The sequence below is a fragment of the Heteronotia binoei genome, chromosome 18, assembly GCF_032191835.1.
Source record: "Heteronotia binoei isolate CCM8104 ecotype False Entrance Well chromosome 18, APGP_CSIRO_Hbin_v1, whole genome shotgun sequence".
Taxonomy (NCBI): Eukaryota; Metazoa; Chordata; class Lepidosauria; order Squamata; family Gekkonidae; genus Heteronotia; species Heteronotia binoei.
In genome coordinates, this window is record NC_083240.1 from 3609590 (window position 1) to 3626724 (window position 17135).

The 17135-nt window shown below is 46.8% G+C and overlaps 1 protein-coding gene and 1 long non-coding RNA gene across 2 annotated transcripts in view; one reads left to right on the forward strand and one right to left on the reverse strand.

Moving 5' to 3' along the window:
- LOC132586700 (F-box only protein 6-like) overlaps positions 1-17135 on the reverse strand; it is a 106379-nt gene that overhangs the window by 57003 nt on the left and 32241 nt on the right.
- The window catches only part of LOC132586704 (uncharacterized), a 46138-nt gene continuing 32556 nt past the window's right edge, over positions 3554-17135 (forward strand). The window contains exons 1-3 of the long non-coding RNA XR_009556383.1: positions 3554-3679; positions 4646-4728; positions 5998-6048. This is a non-coding gene — a long non-coding RNA (uncharacterized LOC132586704). The remainder of the gene's footprint in view (positions 3680-4645; positions 4729-5997; positions 6049-17135) is intronic.

Consider the following 17135-nt stretch of genomic DNA (forward strand, 5'->3'; position numbering starts at 1 on the left):
GGCTATTCCAGCAGGTGAAAGTGGTGGAGTGGGGAATCAAACCCGGTTCTCCCAGATAAGAGTCTGCTCACTTAACCACTATGGCTGACCCAAGTGTATTTCAGCAGCCACAAGTGGAGGAGTGGGGAATCAAACCCGGTTCTCCCAGATATGTGTCTGCACGCTTAACCTTTACACCAAACTGGCTCACAAGGACAACTCCAAGAGCTATGGCTGCCCCAAGGCCATTCCAGCAGGTGCAAGTGGAGGAGTGGGGAATCAAACCCGGTTCTCCCAGATAAGTGTCTGCTCTCTTAACCACTATGGCTCCCCAAGGCCATTGCTGCAGCTGCAAGTGGAGGAGTGGGGAATCAAATCCGGTTCTTGTCAAGTCGGCTGTATTCAATAACGAGTCTCTTGGTGAAACAGAGCAACAAGTTTATTGTAAACAGAACTAGAGACCATGGCAAAGATTGAAGGACTAAAATACATAGGCTCTAAACCAGCATTTAAGGTATAGATGAAAGGAATTCCTACGGTGGGGGTAATCTATGCAACACATTTTCGCACTAGGATGCTACTCCCTTCGTTCCCAGGCCGAAGCCTCTCCCACAGAGAACAAGGCTGGGAAGGCGCCCTTATCTTATTCACATGTTAGCATTTCAAAGCAGACTACACAACAAAGGCTTCTCTAGTGAGGGGGCAGGAAAGTGAGCTAGCAGCAATCGGTGTACACTGTAAGGTACCCAGACTCCTTCACTTCAGAACCAAACTTAATACAGGTATTGAGTAATTCATAGCAGACTTGACAGTTCTCCCAGATAAGAGTCCGCACACTTAACCACTATGGCTGACCCAAGGCCATTCCAGCAGCTGCAAGGGCAGGAGTGGGGAATCAAATCCGGTTCTCCCAGATAAGAGTCCGCACACTTAACCACTATGGCTGACCTAAGGCTATTCCAGAAGGTGCAAGTGGTGGAGTGGGGAATCAAACAGGGTTCTCCCAGATAAGAGTCTGCTCACTTAACCACTATGGCTGACCCAAGGCTATTGCAGCAGCTGCAAGTGGAGGAGCGGGGAATCAAACCCGTTTCTCCCAGATAGGAGTCCGCACACTTAACCACTATGGCTGACTCAAGGCCATTCCAGCAGGTGCAAGTGGAGGAGTGGGGAATCAAATCCGGTTCTCCCTGATAAGAGTCCGCACACTTAACCACTATGGCTGACCCAAGGCCATTCCAGCAGCTGTAAGGGGAGGAGTGGGGAATCAAATCTGGATCTCCCAGATAAGAGTTTGCACACTTAACCACTATGGCTGACCCAAGGCCATTCCAGCAGCTGCAAGTGGAGGAGTGGGGAATCAAACCCGGTTCTCCCACATAAGAGTCTGCACACTTAAATTTTACACCAAACTGGCTCACAAGGAAAACTCCAAGGGCTATGGCTGACTCAAGGCCATTCCAGCAGGTGCAAGTGGAGGAGTGGGGAATCAAACCCGGTTCTCCCAGATAAGAGTCTGCTCACTTAACCACTATGGGTGACCCAAGGCCATTGCAGCAGCTGCAAGTGGAGGAGTGGGGAATCAAACCCGGTTCTCCCAGATAAGTCTGCACACTTAACCTTTACACCAAACTGGCTCACAAGGACAACTCCAAGAGCTAAGGCTGCCCCAAGGCCATTCCAGCAGGTGCAAGTGGAAGAGTGGGGAATCAAACCCGGTTCTCCCAGATAAGTCTGCACACTTAACCTTTACACCAAACTGGCTCACAAGGACAACTCCAAGAGCTAAGGCTGCCCCAAGGCCATTCCAGCAGGTGCAAGTGGAGGAGTGGGGAATCAAACCCGGTTCTCCCAGATAAGTGTCTGCTCTCTTAACCACTATGGCTGCCCCAAGGCCATTCCAGCAGGTGCAAGAGGAAGAGTGGGGAATCAAACCCGGTTCTCCCTGATAAGAGTCTGCACACTTAACCTTTACACCAAACTGGCTCACAAGGACAACTCCAAGAGCTAAGGCTGCCCCAAGGCCATTCCAGCAGGTGCAAGCGGAGGAGTGGGGAATCAAACCCGGTTCTCCCAGATAAGTGTCTGCTCTCTTAACTACTATGGCTGCCCCAAGGCCATTGCTGCAGCTGCAAGTGGAGGAGTGGGGAATCAAATCCGGTTCTCCCAGATAAGAGTCCGCACACTTAACCACTGTGGCTGACCCAAGGCCATTCCAGCAGCTGCAAGGGCAGGAGTGGGGAATCAAATCCGGTTCTCCGAGATAAGAGTCCGCACACTTAACCACTATGGCTGACCCAAGGCTATTCCAGAAGGTGCAAGTGGTGGAGTGGGGAATCAAACAGGGTTCTCCCAGATAAGAGTCTGCTCACTTAACCACTATGGCTGACCCAAGGCTATTGCAGCAGCTGCAAGTGGAGGAGCGGGGAATCAAACCCGGTTCTCCCAGATAAGAGTCTGCACACTTAATTTTTACACCAAACTGGCTCACAAGGAAAACTCCAAGAGCTATGGCTGACTCAAGGCCATTCCAGCAGGTGCACGTGGAGGAGTGGGGAATCAAACCTGGTTCTCCCAGATAAGAGTCTTCTCACTTTACCACTATGGCTTACCCAAGGCCATTGCAGCAGCTGCAAGTGGAGGAGTGGGGAATCAAACCCGGTTCTCCCAGATAAGAGTCTGCACACTTAAGCTTTACACCAAACTGGCTCACAAGTACAACTCCAAGAGCTATGGCTGCCCCAAGGCCATTCCAGCAGGTGTAAGCGGAGGAGTGGGGAATCAAACCCGGTTCTCCCAGATAAGAGTATGCACACTTAACCTTTACACCAAACTGGCTCACAAGGACAACTCCAAGAGCTATGGCTGCCCCAAGGCCATTCCAGCAGGTGCAAGTGGAGGAGTGGGGAATCAAACCCGGTTCTCCCAGATAAGAGTCTGCTCACTTAAGCACTTTGGCTGCCGCAAGGCCATTCCAGCAGCTGCAAGTGGAGGAGTGGGGAATCAAATCCGGTTCTCCCAGATAAGAGTCTGCTCACTTAACCACTATGGCTGACCCAAGGCCATTCCAGCAGCTGCAAGTGGAGGAGTGGGGAATCAAACCCGGTTCTCCCAGATAAGAGTCTGCTCACTTAACCACTATGGCTGCCCTAAGGCCATTTCAGCAGCTGCAAGTGAAGGAATGGGGAATCAAACCCGGTTGTCCCAGATAAGAGTCCGCGCACTTAACCCACACACCAAACTGATTCACAGGGCCCGGAAACTGAAACTTAATCCAGATAAAAGTGAGGGGCTGTTGTTGGACAAGCTTCTCTTCAACTGTTCTGGTGGAAGGAATTTGGCAATTGAGGCCTCGTGCTTTAGTAGGGTGATGAGATCTGTTTGTCAGACTCTTAAGTATTGCCAGGATTTTGGGCTATTTGGAGTTCTGGCTCTTCTGATGCAAAACACCTGTCAAGCAGTTTCTGTCCCTGAGAGATTTTCCCTTGGGAGGCTGCTCTGCAAACCTTCTCTTCCTCCTCTCCTAATTTCCTTTTCACACCTGGTTAACTGATCAATGGTTAGTTGATTGTTCGTGAGTATAAGAGAGGGTGGTGTTGGAAAGGGTGAGACTCAACTTTTGAAGCCCTTTTCTGCTCTGTTAGAAGGTCTGCAAGCTGCATGGGCTAAGCGTGAAGAGGGCCTGTGTTCTGTTGGAGGGGTAAGACAATAGCTGAATAGATTTTGTGAACTAGATCTCAGTACTCTCTGGGAAACATATGGGGAGAGACAGTCCCTAAGGTAGGCAGGTCCTCGGCCATATAGGGCTTTAAAGGTAATAACCAGCACCTTGTAACGAACTCAGTGCACAATTGGCAGCCAGTGCAGTTCCCGCAGCCTAGGCTGTATATGTTCCCACCTAGGGAGTCCCATTAACAGCTTGGCTGCTGCGTTCTGCACTAGCTGCAGTTTCCGAGTTCAGCACAGAGGCAGCCCCATGTAGAGGGCATTACAGTAGTCTAACCTCGAGGTGACCGTTGCATGGATCGCTGTTGCCACGTCGCCATGCTCCAGGAAGGGAGCCAACTGCCTTGCCCACCTAAGATGAAAAAAGGCGGATTTAGCAGTGGCTGCTATCTGGGCTTCCATTGTCAGGGAAGACTCCAGTAGCACCCCCAAGCTCTTGACTCTGCGCACTGCTTCCAGTAACACACCATCAAAGGCCGGTTGGGGGATTTCCCCTCCCAGACCGCCACGACCCAGGCAAAGGACCTCTTATGTTGGGTAAAAGAAGGAATTGGCAGACTGCATGTGTTAGACTACATGTTTGGGGTAGTGGTCGTGTGTGCAGACTCTTAACTGAGGAAACCGAGTCCCCACTCCTCCACTTGCAGCTGCTGGAATGGCCTTTGGTCAGCCATAGCTCTTGCAGAGCTGTCCTTGAAAAGGCAGCTTCTGGGGAGAGCTCTTTCAGCCCCACCTGCCCCACAGGGTGTCTGTTGTGGGGGAGAAAGATAAAGGAGATTGTGTGAAAGCAATGTCACCCCAATGTCGGAAACAACTGATGCTTGCACAGGGAGACTACCTTTACCTTTTAAAGCAATTTCGAGACTCTGATTCAGAGAGAAGGGTGGGGTATAAATCTGCAGTCTTCTTCTTCTATAATGTTTTTTATCTGGGTTCCTAGACAGTTCTCAGCTAGAAGAAAGCTGCAGCGTGTCCAAAGAACCTCATTCAAAGGAAAAAAACAGCATGACTGGAAGAACAATGGTAAGTTAATGTCTGAACTGTCAAAAGTGCATACTGCCATTTATTTGGCAATAACAAAGGTTGTCATTATTCCTACATTACTTGAATGGCTAATGCTATAGACATGGTACATGTATCTCTGGGTGCGGCGATGATATGATGTATGGTAAGTCAGAATAGAAAAAAATATATTAGTAGCCATATTAGGGTTGCCAATTCATGAAATACCTGGGGACTTTGGGGGTGGAGCCAGGAGCAAGGGTGTGACAAGCGTAATTAAACTCCAAAGGGAGTTCTGGCCATCACATTTCAAAGGACCGCACACCTTTTAAATGCCTTCATTCCAAAGGAAATAATGAAAGAGGGGCACCTTCTTTGGAGGCTCATAGAATTGGACCCCCTGGTCCAATCTTTTTGAAACTTAGGGAGTATATTGGGGAGAGCCACTGGATGCTATACTGAAAATCTGGTGCCTCTACCTCAAAAAACAGGGCCCGCAGAGCCCCAGATACCCACTGATCAATTCTCCATTATTTTCTATGGGAATAAGCATCCTTAGGGAATCAAGAGTTTCCAGCAGACATTTCCCTCACCCCGCTTTCTGATTACCCTGAAGTGGGAGGAGGGCCTCCAAACCGGGGGATCCCCTGCCCCCACCTGGGGATTGGCAACCCTAAGCCGTATCCTGAATACTGAGGTGGACTGGCCATTAAAGCCTAGGAGGGCCATTACCCCACCCCCAACTGCAAGTGTGAACAAATCAGCCAACTCACAGTCATGGAAAAGCCATCTTTTGCTCCCCCCCCCCCAATTATTGAGGGAGTGGTGCTTTTTCCAGGATGGTTTTCACTGCCCAGCCTTCCTCTGCTAAATACCTTTGAACAGAATGAAAAGGACCAAACTTTCCCAGACTGTGTGTGTGAACCCTTTTTTTAAAATTCAAAATGTATTAATTTTCACAAAAGTTACATATACAGGTAATTTGCTTAACAAATAGCCATAAAAACTAAACACATACAGCATGTCAAAAGTAAATCAAGTTCTGATAGATAGCATTCCTGGGCAAAATATTATGTTCAGTCAGGTAAGTAACAACTGGGTACCTTTTCTTTTCGTACCAGTTTGGAGATATATCTTTATTAGAACATGCAAGTTTACTAAGAATGAAAAAATCCCAAATCTTATTCCTCCAAGTGTTTAAAGACCCTGTGTGAGGAGTTTTCCAGTTGTATGCCAACAGTGTTTTACCAATTGCTAATAGAGTTGATGTGATTTCCCATTTTCTTTTAGTAACCCCCGAGTGAGTCTAATTTTCCAGTAGGAGCGCTTCAGGATTATAAAGTAAGTCGATATTTAATACAGTGTTTTCCGTAACAATCATTTCCCATGATTCTTGTATGTAAGGACAGGACCACCATAAATGAAAACAGGGGGGCATTTGCCCACATTGTTTAGGCACGTGTATGAACTTTGACCTGTTACTAGACACCCTATTACTAAATGTAAAAAGGCACCCTATTTTTTGCTGCTCGGAGCATGGAATCACTTTGAGGACGTTCTTGGCGGGACTTAAAGAGGTTCAACCCTCCTAAAATCTCATGCATCAGTGCATTAAGATCCGTAGCTTACCTGGAAGGAGACGATGGGACAAAATGATGCCTTTCTCTCCCGCAGTTCTTTAAATACCATCTGTTTTAAATTGTGCCTCTGCAAGGAGAAAACAAAAGGTGATGACGTTTGTCACCCCCGCCCCACCCCACCCCGCACTGTCACTGGAGTCGGCCTTTGTTGCTTGTCAAGGCAGTAACCTTTCTGAGAGCCAGTTTGGTGTAGTGGTTAAGTGCACAGACTCTTATCTGGGAGAACCAGGTTTGATTCCCCACTCCTCCACTTGCAGCTGCTGGAATGGCCTTGGGTCACCCATAGCTCTGGCAGGAGTTGTCCTTGAAAGGGCAGCTGCTGTAAGAGCTCTCTCAGTTCCACCCATCTCACAGGGTGTCTGTTGTGGGGGAGGAAGATAAAGGAGATTGTGAGCCGCTCTGAGACTGGAAACTCCTCACACAGTGTCTTTAAACACTTGGAGGAATGAGATTTGGGATTATTTCATTATGTCAACTAGGAGAGCGGGATATAAATCCAATACCCTTCTTCTTCTTCTCTTGACTTGCAGCTGTATTGTCTGGATACTGTATTAATCCAACCAGGGTCTGTGTGCAACTTTCTTCTCTGATGTTTGCAACATTATGATATCACGTTACTAAGCTGGTGCATCTTATAGAAAGGTTCCTTAAATGACTCCAGGTAGGAAATGTGCACTTAAAGGGTTAATGAATAACTCATGTGACTCTTGTTGTGGGGGAAATCAGAGCTGGTTCCCTTATGAAAGCCACCTATGAAGGGTCGATGCCATTTTACATTGTCAGAAGCACCTGATAACTTGCTTGATGCCAAAGCTTAGCATAGAATCTAGGTCAGAGAAAGAGAGAGAGTTCATTTCAGGAGAATTTAGAGTGAAAAGAATTACTTTGGCTGGGAAGATGTTTGTAAGCTGCAGTTTGGCCGCCTCTGGTGTATATGCATGTGTGCCTAGAAGTCTCATGACTGACATCTGACGACCCCTAGTGGTGCATTTGTTAAACTTACACATTTAGTCATCAAAATGGTATATTTTAAGCCACAATTTGCATATATAAAGGATATATTGCTAACTCCCAGAATTTAGGCAGAAATCAAGCTTATGGAATTTATGGAGACAGTTTGGTGCAGTGGTTAAGTGCATGGACTCTTATCTGGGAGAACCGGGTTTGATTCCCCACTCCTCCACTTGCACCTGCTGGAATGGCCTTGGGTCAGCCATAGCTCTGGCAGAGGTTGTCCTTGAAAGGGCAGCTGCTGTGAGAGCCCTCTCAGCCCCACCCATCTCACAGGGTGTCTGTTGTGGGGGGAGAAGATACAGGCGATTGTAAGCCGCTCTGAGTCTCTGATTCAGAGAGAAGGGCGGGGTATTTTATTTATTTTTTTTTCTTTTATTCGATTTATATCCCGCCCTCCCCACTGAGGCGGGCTCAGGGCGGCTTACAACATAAGATTCTAACAATAAGATTAATAAATATTAAAATACATTAAATAATTTACAACAGCTAAAACAATAAAACAAAATGATCTAAACAGTGTCTAAAATGATCTAAAACAAAATGATCTATTCTGCAACCATCCTTCACAGTTTTTAGACACCAGTCAGTTATATGACAACCAGAAAAAGACTGTCTTACAGGCCTTGTGGAACTGCCCAAGGTTCCGCAAGGCCCTCACCTCTTCCAGTAGCTGGTTCCACCAGCAGGGGGCTGTAACAGAAAAGGCCCTATCCCTGGTTGACTTCAGACGGGCCTTCTTTGGCCCGGGGATTACTAACAGATTTTGAGAACCAGATCTAAGCACTCTCTGGGGAACATGTGGGGAGAGACGGTCCCTAAGGTAGGCAGGTCCTAGGCCATATAGGGCTTTAAAGGTGATAACCAGCACCTTGTACCGAACCCAGTATGTTATTGGCAGCCAGTGCAGACCCCGGAGCCCCGGCTGAATGTGCTCCCACGTGGGGAGCCCTAATAACAGACGGGCAGTGGCATTCTGCACTAGCTGCAACTTCCGGGTTTGGCACAGGGGCAGCCCCATGTAGAGGGCATTACAGTAGTCCAACCTCGAGGTGACTGTTGCATGGATCACTGTTGCCAGATCGCCATGCTCCAGGAAAGGGGCCAGCTGCCTCGCCCACCTAAGATGAAAGAATGTGGACTTAGCAGTGGCTGCTATTTGGGCCTCCATTGTCAGGGCAGGCTCCAGTAGTACCCCCAAGCTCTTCACCCTGTGCACCATTGTCAGTGGCACACCGTCAAAGGTTGACCGTATCGAACTCTGCCGATAGGTCTAACAACATCAGCACTGCCGAGCCGCCTCGGTCCAGATGCCGCTGAAAGTCATCCACCAGAGCAACCAGCACTGTCTCCATCCCATGGCCCGGGCGCAAGCTGGACTGATGGGGGTCGAGAATGGAAGCATCCTCCAGAAAACTCTAACTGCAACACCACTGCCCTCTCAATAATTTTACCCAAAAAGGGTAAATTCAAGACCGGCCAATAGTATACCAATTCGGCCGGATCTAGCGTTGATTTTTAATGGATATAAATCTGCAATTCTTCAATTCTTTATTGTAACCTAATATATTGTTATTTTCCTGGTTCATCCTTCAGGAGAGAAACTTTCCCCTGATCTGTTTAGGATTCCTTATGATGTGTTGACAGAAACCTAGCTTGATCCCTTTTGTTTTCTCATGAATATAGAAAGACTAAAATTGAAGTGTGTTCTGTGGCCCCAGAAAGTAGGACCAGAACCAATGGGTTGAAATTAAATCAAAAGAATTTCTGGCTCAACATTAAGAAGAACTTCCTGACCGTTAGAGCGATTTCTCAGTGAAACGGGCTTCCTTGGGAGGTGGTGGGTTCTCCTTCCTTGGAGGTTTTAAACAGAGGATGGATGGCCATCTGAAAGCAATGAAGATCCTGTGAATTTAGGGGGAGGTATTTGCGAGTTTCCTGCATTGTGCAGGGCATTGGACTAGATAACCCTAGTGGTATCATGCAAAGTGATCTTGAAGCCTGTAGTGGGATGCTTAAAGTCTTTTAAATCCAAAGATAAAGGGCAAGCGGAGCAAACCCCGCATTTATGATGTCCTCCAATCCCTTTAACCTGGCGTTTGACCAGGATTTTAGACACACACAGGCCAAGAACTTATGCTAGGGATTTTGGGGAGCTAAAATCACTACATGTAGTAGCTGGAGAATCTCCTCCTCAAAACATTTTTCATATATTGCCGATAAACCATCTGGACCGGGAGCTTCCCCTGGCTTAATTTTCTTAATTGCCTCCACTATTTCCCTTATTGCTATAGGCCCATTCATTATCTGTCTCTGATCTTCTGTGATCTTTGGTAAGTATTGTTTATTAAGATAGTCACCTATTCTTTTCACTGAGACTTTTTGCCTTTTATATAAATCCGTAGTATTTAAAAAATTCCTTTTGGATAACTATCTGTCAGTTCCACGTCGTCTTCTTTTATCTTTACAACAATTTTTTTTTTTACTCTGGGAAAAAATAATTTCGATCCATTATTTCATAATAGGTGTCCGCTAGTTCAAACCGGAGCTGTCTCTCTTGAGCAGCAGGGAATACTGTGGCTTTAAGTCCACACAGTTGGGCTGCAGCAGATCTGTCCTACGCTTGTGCATCTTGCCTCTCGTTAATCCTTTACCAAAAAAACCAAGCACCTTATAATAATAATAAAATTTTATTTATATCCCGCCCTCCCCGCCGAGGCGGGCTCAGGGCAACTAACAACATTTCATAAAATTATACAGGGTTTAAAATCACATTAACTTTAAAACATTCCAATTAACCAAGTAGTATACAGATTTCCAGGTGCTAATTCCATTTATAAATGATAATAGCGAAGTCACCCACAGCAGTCTCTCAACCAGCAAAGGCCATCCTGAAAAGAGTGGTCTTGCAGGCCCTGCGGAACTGGTCAAGGCACCGCAGGGCTCGCACTTCTTCCGGGAGCTGGTTCATAGATGTGGAGCTGCGATGGAGAAGGCCTGTGTACGGGTGTTTTGAAGTTTGGCCCCCTTTGGTCCAGGGATAGTCAGCTGGTTCTTCCCTGCTGACCTCAGTGCTCTCTGGGGTTCGTTCAAGCACCTTCAACAAGTTACTGTGGTCTTGCAAAATTTCAGTGGTCGGTGGCATACCCACCTGCCTTAAAGAACTCCTTCGTTTCACGGACAAAATTCTGACCCACCAGGAATATCTCTCGGGCTTCCTGAAAGTCTAAAGGGAATACGCAGCTCACTTTCTCTTCCATGGCCAAAATGGAGTCACACAGATCACTTGTTCCAAAGAGGATCACTTTTTTTTCTCCCCTTCTCTTTCTCATCCTCTTCTTTCTTCTACCTATTATGAAACGATGGATCTAAAAGTAGCCGTTGGGAACAGGCTAGAGGAGCTGGATTCCCACACCATTAAAAAAAATTAATTCTCTTGGCCAGTTGGCCATAAAATACTATGAACTCTTTCTGTGTTCCCTGAGAGACCTCGACAAGGTTTTCCCTGAAACCCTTAAGGAAGATGTTCTTTGCCCTGCCAGGGTGGCCAAGTTTCACATTGCATGTCTGTATGGCGAGCTTATCGCTTCCGATGGCCTGAAGCAGTTGGAGAACACACATCCCTGCTTCACCCCTTTACTAATAGGGATACTGTTGCTTAAAGAGCCAGATGTTCCCACCCTGATTTGGGCAAAGGTGTACTTATGGAGCTCACAAAGCAGAAATAATAACCCCTTATCAATGTTCCATGCAGCGAGCTTTGACCATAATTGGAATCTATTAATAGAATCAAATGCCGCCTCCAAGTTCACAAATGCAACATTAAAGTGCCTTTGTAGGGCCATTTATACCAGAATATGCTAATTGTTCAGAGAGTTAGGCAATCATCTATAGTGCCTTGTCCTTTTTGAAATTCTGCTTGTGCAGGATGAATAATTTCTCTGTTGGCTCATACGGCACTAGTGTGAGCCAACAGACACCTTTCAGAGAAGATCCATTCCTCATTCCACCTTCACCTGATGGAAACCCACAGAATCCTTTTTAAAGAATTCTTCTTGGCCCCAGTCTGATTGCTATATTGGCCAACCTGCAAGTGCGTGTTCTCCCTCCTGGTCTCTCTCACTGCTCCCAATCTGGTTGCTATATTGGCCAGCCTGCAAGTGTGTGTTCTCCCTCCTGGTCTCTCTCGCTGCTCCCAATCTGGTTGCTATATTGATCAGCCTGCAAGTGCGTGTTCTCCCTCTTGGTCTCTCTCGCTGCTCCCAATCTGCTTGCTATATTGACCAGCCTGCAAGTGCGTGTTCTCCCTCCTGGTCTCTCTCGCTGCTCCCAATCTGCTTGCTATATTGACCAGCCTGCAAGTGCGTGTTCTCCCTCTTGGTCTCTCTCGCTGCTCCCAATCTGGTTGCTATATTGGCCAGCCTGCAAGTGCGTGTTCTCCCTCTTGGTCTCTCTCGCTGCTCCCAATCTGGTTGCTATATTGGCCAGCCTGCAAGTGCGTGTTCTCCCTCCTGGTCTCTCTCGCTGCTCCCAATCTGATTGCTATATTGGCCAGCCTGCAAGTGTGTGTTCTCCCTCCTGGTCTCTCTCGCTGCTCCCAATCTGGTTGCTATATTGGCCAGCCTGCAAGGGTGTGTTCTCCCTCCTGGTCTCTCTCACTGCTCCCAATCTGATTGCTATATTGGCCAGCCTGCAAGGGCGTGTTCTCCCTCCTGGTCTCTCTCGCTGCTCCCAATCTGATTGCTATATTGGTCAGCCTGCAAGTGCGTGTTCTCCCTCCTGGTCTCTCTCGCTGCTCCCAATCTGATTGCTATATTGGCCAGCCTGCAAGTGCGTGTTCTCCCTTCTGGTCTCTCTCCGCCCCTGATCTGGTTGCCGCACTGGCTGGCTTGCAAATGCACGATCTCCCTCATGGTCTCTCTTGTTGCTGCTGCACTGCTCCATAGCTCCAGGGTATTTTATTTTATTTTTTTATTTTCATTTTTTTAGATTTATATCCCGCCCTCCCCATTATGGGCTCAGGGCGGTGTCCTATGGAGCCTCCTTGCTACTGCAACAAAGAGGTTATTTCAAAGAAAGAGCAGCATTCTAGAGAGCTGACTCCAATACTCAATAAACATTTCTAAAGCATATGCTAACAGGGCAAGGGCAGCGAGGGCTGAGTGAAAGGAAAGAGAAGAGAGGGGCGGACGAGTAAGAAGAAGCCACAGTGATGAATGTGAAGAGAATGGTTGGGCACTCCCACAGAGATTGACTCGTTATGCTGATGATGTCTTGACTTTCGTAGGTAAGAGAATACAGCAAGGATTGCAGTAAAAACAGGCAAAGGCAGTTAGATACTGCCTTTGGTAGCAGTACCGTATCTACATGTTTTTTGAGGGGGGGGGAAATAAAAAAATGGCGTCCCCTTATGGGCCATTCTATTTTATTGTCCCATAGGATACAATGGGCTCCATACCCAATTTGGCACCTCCCTTTGTCGGCGCCCCTCCCCTGGCCTTGTGAAGTACGGAAAGGGCATCATCTATACAGGGAGGGGGAGAGTTGTGCTGCAAGCCTGATTAGGATTGGGACCTCATGGCATTTCAGGTGAACTTGCAGTGGTGGCAGCGGCTTCCTGGCAGCCCCAAGCAGGTTGCTACCTCTAGTTTGGGTCTTGCTCTGCACACACTTCTGTGCCCTGCTGGGAGGGATTCGTCAGGAGGAGCTGCAGAGAGTGAGCAACTGGGAAGACAGAAGGTAACAGGATTGTGACAGTATGAGAGCTGGGCTTGGATATTCATGTTCTCAACGTTCTTTTCCTTCATTTGTTCCCCCTATCCACCCCCTCCTCCCATTCACAGCCTTCTCTTTGCTTAACTCTTCAGTAAAATAAGCCCAAGGTTTGAAATAGTTTGTTTATTTTGGACTGTATTTGACAATCTTTTGGTACCTTTTGCAATAATTGACTCTTTAAATTCTGCGTTTACACTTGGCACAGTGGATCTGAAAAATCCTCTTGCCAGATGCTTGCATCTGGACACAATCTCTTATAATGAAAAAAAGAAACCTTTCCTCTTCAGGTATTGCATTGTGAATTCTTACGCATTGTTGCATTGTGAATTCTGCTATTCTAACTGGCTTAAGGGAGTCTATCAGAAACTGAATTTGCTTGGCTTTTCCCCAGAGTTTCTATTAACAGTAACCTTAGATCAAGCAAGGGCTGTTAAACAAGGGACATTGGATACTGAATGGCAGGAAGCTATTGACCCAGCTCCAAACTTCTCAGCCCCTATGAAAATGAAATATTGTAACCCTAGCAGCCTAGTTTAAGCCATAGATATATAGAAGCGAGACTTACATCATATATAGACATTATTATTCTTGTTGTGTCTACTATAGATATTGGCAGAGCTGAAAGGAGGGGGGGGAGGAAATACACAAAGTGACATACCTCTAAAACAAAGCCAGCTAATCTGTAGTGGTCCATGTGTTCCTTGACTTGGTGCAAAATCATCTCCAGCTGGTGAGAGGCTAAAAAACCCTGCCCAAACCAGAAAAGAAACACAAGAAGAATCAGTTTTAGTGATAGTTTGAGATGTATAGTCAGGTTCAAGTTGTGCAGTTCACAATCATGGAAGGAAAAAGAAAAAAAAGAGGGCAGACATATGTTCCAAGTAGTTATTATTAGTTTGCATTCTGCAAATGACATCATGTTTAAGGTCTTTGGGATCATGCTCAAATTCCAGCATGTGACTAACAATAGGCACCTCCTCTATTTTTAATTTCACACGCGATAAGTGCTCCAAAAAGCAGACCTTAAATGATTGCATAAATGAACCAATAAGCACAATAATGATTTTTGATAATGATTTTTGATGTTTCACAATTTGAGAAATGATTCAGATGCCAAGTAAATTGATAATAACAGAATTACTTTGCACAATATAATTACAAACAAGGCATCCCTTCCCACATTTAAAATGTCCAATCGGAAGATGAGTGCCTTCATGGAATGTTACTGTTTTGAAATCTGAGTGTACTAAGCAATCTCTAAAATTGCATCCCTTTTTCCAGCCTATAACAGGAAATTCCAAATTCCCCAATAGGGGTTGAATGACATGCCAGTTTTTATGTAATATCTGTACTACTTGCCAGACCTGAAGGAATATTGCAGGGCACATAATAAGGGATTATTAATGTGACAGACAGACAGACCTTTATTGGCATATTAAAGATTTTTTAAAAATAATTGAAGTACATAATTTTTTAAAAAGATAAGTCAAAGCAATTGTAAAACCAGCCAAAACTAGATTAGTCAGTTAATAGTTTCCCTAATTTGGATTGCAGACTGAAGAAAACAGGCAACATTAAAAGTTATGGAAAAGTTATAACAGGAAAGTAATTATTGGACCATAATACAATTGGGAAGGCCACACCAGGTACAAAGAAAAGAGTTAAATAATTTTTCTCGAGTCTTAATGTAAAAAGGGCAGTTTAATAAAACACGAGAAACCATTTCAATAGTGCCCAGGCTACATGGGCATCATCTGAATTCATATGGTATTTTTTGACATCTTTCAGAGAAGATGGCTGATGGTAGCACATTGAATCTGGCCAACATAAATCAGGCCAATGGCCCCTCCAATTCAACACTCTGTGTCACACAGTGGCCAAAAAAACCAAGTGCCATCAGGAGGTCCACCAGTGGGGCCAGGACACCAGAAGTCCCCCCACTGTTGCCCCACCCATAAACCACCAAGAAGATAGAGCATAATTGCCCCAGACATAAGAACAGCCATGTTGGATCAGACCAATGGCCCCTCCAGAACAACACTCTGTGTCACACAGTGGCCAAAAACCAAGTGCCATCAGGATGTCCACCAGTGGGGCCAGGACACTAGAAGCCCTCCCACTGTGCCCCCCCAAGCACCAAGAATGCAGAACATCACTGCTCCAGACATAACAGCCATGTTGGATCAGACCAATGGCCCCTCCAGTCCAATACTCTGTGTCACACAGTGCCAAAAAAACCAGGTGCCATCAGTAGGCCCATCAGTGGGGCGGGGACACTAGAAGCCTTCATATTCTTGCTGGAGTTACCAGGGCTTGTGAGTCTTAGCCAATGCATGGTACAGATGGAAATCAAAGAAAAGTTACTGCCTGTGTTTAAAGAAAAGCGAGGCAAAGCAGTGGTGAGTTACAAACTTCATGTCTGGGCTAGTACCCTTCCTTTTCATACCCTCAGAAGCTTTGTCAAGCAGATGGCGAAAATTCATAACCCCCAGTGGGGGTGGGCCCCACACCAGTATCTAGAGCTGAGAAGACACCCTCGCAGGACACCAAACCCAAGACAGCAGTGTCCAATAGGAAGACAATGGTGGAGTGTCCTGGCATAAGAACATAAGAGAAGCCATGTTGGATCAGGCCAATGGCCCATCCAGTCCAACACTCTGTGTCTCATAAGAACATAAGAGAAGCCCTGTTGGATCAGGCCAATGGCCCCTCCAGTCCAACACTCTGTGTCAGTGTCCAAAAAAACCTAGGTGCCATCAGGAGGTCCATCAGTGGGGCCAGGACCCTAGAAGCCCTCACACTGTTGCCCCCCGCCCAAGCACCAAGAATGCAGAGCATCACTGCCCCAGGCAGAGAGTTCCAACAATACGCTGTGGCTAATAGCCACTGATGGACCTCTGCTCCATACGTTGATCCAATCCTGTCTTGAAGCTGTCTATGTTTGCAGCTGCCACCACCTCCTGTGGCAGTGAATTCCATGTGTTAATCACCCTTTGGGTGAAGAAGGACTTCCTTTTATCCATTCTAACCCAACTGCTTAGCAATTTCATTGTATGTCCAAAATCCAAATGGCAAAATCCAAAGGCAGAGAGGCTGCCAGAGTGGGAGTCAACAGAGCTGTCCATTCCTCAAGGAACCACACCCGCTGAACAAATACAGGGAGTTCAGAGGGGAACCAGCAGAGGAGCAGAAAGCTTTGATAAAGGAGTACAAGGTATGCTTCAAGTGTTGCAAGTCCAACGACTACATGCCTAAGGGCTGCAAAGCTGTTATCAACTACCTGTGTGTGTGTGTGTGTGTGATGACAAGCAACCCCACAAGCCCTGCATCCAGACTCCAACCCACTCCAGCAACCCACGTCGAGCTCTTTTACTGCAACAACCTCCCCAGAAGTGTCAAGTCAAAACATCCCCCACAGTGGATTAAAAATAAGCCAAAGATCCTGTCTTCGGATATTCCTTGCCAAGTTTTCTCTGCAGGCCATCCAGACGTACGCTTTCTTGATGGGTGAAGCAGTCGCTCCTGGCCTGGTCCAGCGTTCTCTGAACTCTTTGACCTGGGAGGAAGTTCAATATACTTTTCTGAAGACATGCATTAGGGAGGAGAGCTGTTGAGTTCCAGTTCAGATTCCTCAATGGCAGAGACCAGTTCTCTCTGCCACCATTGCTGGATAGTGACGTTCTACTGAGCGATGGCAACCAGGTTCTCACAGCAGACGTGGTGCTCCACCACTCTCATCTGAGGCCAATAGCAAGTCAACTCCCCTCCCCACCAGCCCAGATCCTGACACACAGCTCTTGCTCCTGTTGGGAACAGGCATTCCTGATCTACTGGCTTGCCGTGAGGTTCTCAAGGGACCTCCTGGCACCCCACGTGCCAGAGGCTAGAGCTTTATAATGGGTTGTTGTGGGGAACAGTTGAACAGACTGTGTACAGGTGCTAGAGCAGGCGAGCGCCTTCAAGATGAGCACAATGGGCGAGCCTTGCACCTGAAGCCATGTC